We start from the raw sequence: 5,992 nt of genomic DNA, 5'->3' as shown, positions 1-5,992 counted from the left end.
TGTCTTGTGTAGCTCAGCCTGGTCTACGTAAGTGGGGGAAGGCCTTGAACTCTTTACCCCCTGGCTTCTGAGGAGGGATAAAAAGACAGGGAAAATTAAAGGGACTTGAGGGAGAAAAGAAACCCCTCACCCCGGGATCTAGTTTGCCTTTCCTACTGAGAGTTAAGATACTTCAATGCAGCCGATAAAGCCAAAATTGCCTACAGAGATAGTATGCTTTCCTAAAGACATTTCATGCAAGGATCTTGAAAACAATAAATGTGGAGCCTGTGAGATCATTTAGTGGATAAAGGCACTTGCTGCCATGCCTGACTCCCTGAGTTCAATCCTTGGGACCCATATGGGAGAAGGAGAGAACAAACACACACACACACACACACACACACACACACACCAAATGTAAGTGGGTGTGGAGGCTCAAGCCTGTAGTCCTAGCACTTAAGAGGTTGAGTCAGAAAGATCTCAAGTTCAACCACCTTGGGGCTACATAGTGGGTTCAAGACCAGCGTAGGTTACATATCGTGATTTGTCTCAAAGAAACAGAAACATCAGCAACATAAGAACCATGCTTACTTGGGGCCAGAATGTTTATGAGCTTGAGTTTTACCATAGATAGATGTACTCCTCTTTCATTCCCTGAATCTAAACAGTATGTCTCAGAAATCCACCTTACAGTTTCATTTACAAGAGGAAATTCTTCAAAAACAATAAAAATTAAATTTATTTATTTGTTTATTTAATTTATTCATTGTATGTGTGTGCACCAGTGTCTGGATGTCAGAGGACAGCTTGCCAGGGTCATTTCTCTCCTTCTGCTGTGTTGGTCCTGGGGAATCCAACTTAGGTTGTCAGGTGTGGTGGCAGGTGCCTTCACCTGCTGCGCTATCTTACTAGCCACAAAAGAAAATTATTTAAGATGAGAAAAATAAGTAAAATGAGCTTACATATTTATTTATTTATTTTCTAAAATATTTCATTTACTATTTTATTTTTTATGTATATGAGTGTATTGCCTGTATAAGTGCACCTGTGTCGTGTAATGCCCAAGGAGATCAGAAGAGGGTGTTGGAGCCCCTGGAAATGGAGTTACAGTTGCTTGTTAGCTACCATGTGGGTGCTGGGAATTGAACTTGATCCTCTGCAAGAGCAGTCAGTACTCTTAACCGCTGAGCCATCTCTCCAGCCCTGAGCTTGTGTACCACCATGCCCAGCTAAATTTTAAAACAGCGGGGCATGGTGATGCATGCCTTTAATCCTAGTACTCTGGGGAGGCAGAGGCAGGCAGATTTCAGTGAGAACGAGTCCAGCCTGGTCTATATGAGTTCCAGGCTAGCTGGGAATTCAGGGAAGCCCTGTCTCAAAAAAAAAAAAAAAAAACCAAAACAAACAAACAAACAAACAAAAACAAAATAGAGCAAAGTACAAAAACCCCCTTCACTTGCATTTTAAGCTTTGCTTAATCTTTAATCCTTGTTGAATCCATCTTTTGAGGAATGGAATTTAGAAAGCCACAGGATCTGTTCAATTCTCAGAACCCACTGTCTTGAGAGAGTGACTCAAGGCCCAACTGTCTCAAGAAGCTGGCACCCAGGTCATGTGTCTTGGGATCTTATAATGTCCTTTACCTGTATGACTCTGTCTAAATTCTTAACAAACTCATCAACTTTGCTTCATTCTTGATCATTCTGAAGTTCTTTTCTGTGATGTTTCAAGGCTCTGCCTTTGCCTTTGTAGAAGTCACTGGGAGGAAAGGAAACTGTTCAGGCTGTTGGTGGCTGTCTCCCTGCCACCCTGTCACCTCTGCCTCTCAAGTGCTGGGATTACAGGCCTGCACCCCTGTACCTGATGTTTTGTGTTTTCCTGAGGACAGCCATTCTGGCTGAGGGGAATCTAATATAGTTTCAATTTTCTTTTTCTCCACTGACCATCTATATTTCATCATTTGAAAAGTACTTATTCAGTTCATTTGAATAACTGATGATTGGATTATTTGCTCTTCTTCTTTTTTTTTTTTTAATTCTTCAGCCTGAAGAATTTGTTTTGTAACAGGGTCTCATGTAGCCCAGGCTATTCCAGAAGCTGAGATATTTCTTCTTTGGCCTCCCAAGTGTTGAGGTTAAAGAGTACACCACCAGCCCAGGAGGAGTGCTATTTTGTCTTTAATTTCTGAGATTTTTTTGTCTAATTATTGTATTAATTACCAAGAGAGAGGTGTGGCTTTAGTCAGGGTTCTTGGGAGTAGCAGATTAGATTAAAAACTGGCTCATGAGATTGTGAGGGCTAGCATGTCTGAAATTTATTGGACAGCTTGTCAGACTGGAATTGTCTTCAGGGATGGATGTTAGTCTAGACTTCAAAGGCAGTCTGCATTTAATGACGGTTACACACATTATGAGGGGTGTATTACTCACTTTGCTTGGTGCTGCCGTAGAACCTGACAAAAGAAGCTTAAGGAAGGAAGGGTTTACTTCAGCTTACAGTTTGAGGGAGCATGCAGTTCATCATGGCAAGAAAGTCCTAGTGGCAGGAGTGTGAGGCAGCCGGGTGCACTGCACTCACAGTCAGGAGGCACAGGGTAGTGAGTGATGGTGCTAAGCTCACTTTCTCCATTTTATTCATTCAGTGCAGGACTGGTCCCGTGGAATGATGGCATTCTCTGTTAGGGTGGATCTTCCTACCTCAATTACTCTAGTCTAGATAATCCCTCACAGCTATGCTGAGAGGCTTGTCTCCTAGGTGATTCCAGATCCTGTCAGGTTGGCAATCAATATCAATCATCATCAGGGGTAATCTGCTTTATTTGTTAAAACCAGGCCTACTAGTTTAGCTGTTTAATCACATCTAAAAAATACCTTTAATGACAGCTAGATCGGTGGTTTCACCAAAGGACTAGGTACAAAAGTCTAACAAATTGATGCATAAAATTAACTACCTGGGTGCTAGGGATGCAGCTCTGTTGGTAGAGTGCTTGTCTAGCATGCAAAGTCTAAAATTCAATCCCTAGTAACACATAAACAAGGCATTGTGATACATACCTGTAACCCCAGGTCTGGAGAGGTGGAGGCAGGATCATCAAAAATTTAAGGTCGTCCTCAGCTATATAGCAAGTTTGTGGTCAGTGTGGACACCATGAGACCCTGTTTAAAAATGAAAAAAAAAAAATCAGAGCCTGGAGAGATGACTCAGCAGTTAGGAGTACTAGCTGTTCTTATAGAGAACCACATCGTGGCTAACAACTCCAGTTCCAGGGGATCTGACACTCTTCTGATCTCCTCAGGCATTGTACAACACTGGTACACCGTTATACATGCATGCAATACACTAATACACATAAAATGAAAACATATATAAAATTTAAAAAGCTACGTTGTTGTGGTTTCAGTGAGAAGTGTCCCATGGGCTCATGCATTGAACACTTCGTTCCCAATTGGAGGCGCTATTTGGGAAGGTTACAGAACCTTTAGGGGGTGGAGCCTTCTAGGAAGTATATCACTAGGGGTGGTTTTGGGTGAGGCCTGGCCCCACTTCCTGTTCTCTCTTTGTGTTTCCTGACTGCATGTGACCATGTCTTCCCCACTATGATGGATGATACTCCTCTGGAACTATAAGCCAAAAAAAACCTCCTTTCTCCCTTAACTTGTTTTTGTCAAGGTATTCCATCACAGCGACAGAAAAGTAACTAATACAATCATTATCTGCTTCTTGTTAATCTGTTACTCATGTACATTTGTTTTTTTAATATTTATTTATTATTATTTTTTATTTTCTGTGTATGAGTGCATTGCCTGCATGTATGTGAGTGCACCCGTGTTGTGCAATGCGGAGGAGGTCAGAAGAGGGCTTTGGATTCCCCTGGAACTGGAGTTAAGGACGGTTCGTAGTCACCATGTGGGTGCTGGGAATCAAACCTGGGTCCTCTGCAAGAGAAGTCAGTGCTCTTAACCGCTGAGCCATCTCTCCAGGCCCTCATGTACATTTATTTATACCACACTTAATTTCTGGATAAAGAAGATGTCAAGATCTTGCTTCTGCCTCACCAAGCACAACCTTCCTGCTTATGACGGAAGCCTCTTTCCAGAAGATGATACAAATTCCTTGGTGATATTCATTCTTCTCCCTGGTATCCTGCAATATAAGTACCATTTAGTAAATTTTATTTATTTATTTACTTGTTTATTTACAGGGTCTCATGTAAACAAGGCTGGCCTTGAACTCCTGAACCTCCAGCTTCCACCTCTCAAGTGTTAAGATAACAGATATAAACTACCACACCCAGTTCCATATGTAAATTTGATCCATTTTATGTTGTATGACAGAGGTTGAGAGGAGGAACCAAGAAAAACATGCATACACATACACATATACACAAACATTCAGAACAAAACAATGAAAAGACACTCAGAACAATTATAGTCTTTGTTTCCATGTCTGGCTGAGTGCTCACACTTGGTATTCACATCTATCTCCTCTGCCCATTCTGTATGTCCTTTGCCTGCAGCCAGAACCTCTGTGGCTATGGTTCTTTACTAGATAAGGTGACACACACTTTCATTCCTGAAGGGCCTGAGCCATTAGTAGTTCTGCCTAAATTGAGCTGTTGTGGTTTCCATCAACTTTAATCCTAGGTTACCGCTGTACTTAGAAGTACCCTAAGGGATCTCCTGTACTCCAGACACGCACTTGGCACTGCTGAGGTACAGCAGTTGAGTTTCCATGGTGATCAGCATCAGTTGCTCCAACCAAGATAACCCCAATAATAACTCCCACCTTTGCTTGTTGATTCACAGGCACAGGAAGCCAACTGGCCAGGGAGCAATTTTTTTTTTTTTTTGTGGTACTGGGGGTTGAATCCAGGATCTCTTGTGTGCTAGGCAAGCAGTCTACCACTAGCTATAGCTCTAGCACTCTTTTCATTTCGTGACAGGGATTCATGGAGTTGCCCAGTCTGTCCTTGAACCTGCAATTCTTCTGCCTCAGCTTTCCAAGTAGCTGGGATTGCTTACAGGCCTGAGCCACATACCTTTTTCCATCCCTTTGTTCCCAGACCTCTGATCCTGGCTCTGAGAGAAGTAGAATCATGTACTTGATGTTGATTTGGAGCACACACAGCCTTCACTGCACCTGTTAGAGTGTAGGGATGACCATGAGAAGTGGTGGGCAGTTTGAGAGATAAAGGCTGAGACTAATTGTCCTTCAAAAGATAGAGAGCTTTATTAGGGGATCATTAATGCCACAGACAGCATGGTTCCAACCAGACAAAGCAGGGCTACCCCCTTTTAAAGATTTCTGACGGAGGGAGGTGGTCCTATACCATGGGGCTAGTGTAGCCCATATTACATGTTTGTGGTTGTTTCTGATTCCTGGGAAGCAGGGGGCAGGGGACAAGGCCATAGGGGCTCAGCAGGTGTTGTGTGTCAACTCCTTGTACAGCTGTGGGAGATGTGATGAGATCTGTGTGACTGTGATACCTGATCTCACACAGTCATGCCTTATTGGTATTACAACTGAATCTGCAGTACCCAAGATGCCATTTTATCAAGCCAGTCAGCTGCTTCAGGAGACAACATTGTAAGAATAGTGATTTCACAAGCATGGACCCACTGCTCCCTTCACGTGAGGTTACAGGATCAGAAGTCTGTATGGAGCACCATGATAGTGAATGATATCAGCAGTGACAGGGACAGAAGCAACACTCCACTCCAACCCCCACAGCAGTAGAAAGATTCCCTCTCCCCTTAGGAACCCTCTATTCAGGAAAAGTCAGGATTTATGTCTGACTTTAAAGAAGAAAAGAATTTCAGGGTGAGCCAATGTGAAGTGGCATTGGAGGTTTACTAAAAGACTATTTATTTTTATTTTATGTGTATGATCGTATTGCTTGCATGTGCATAAGTGCACCTGTGTTGTGCGATGCCCAAGGAGTCAGAAGGGGACATTAGATTCTCCTGGTATTGGAGTTATGGACAGTTGTTAGCCTCTATGTGAGTACTGG

The sequence above is a fragment of the Nannospalax galili genome, unplaced genomic scaffold, assembly GCF_000622305.1.
Source record: "Nannospalax galili isolate Female #2095 unplaced genomic scaffold, S.galili_v1.0 scaffold467, whole genome shotgun sequence".
NCBI lineage: Eukaryota > Metazoa > Chordata > Mammalia > Rodentia > Spalacidae > Nannospalax > Nannospalax galili.
This window is presented reverse-complemented; position numbering follows the sequence as displayed.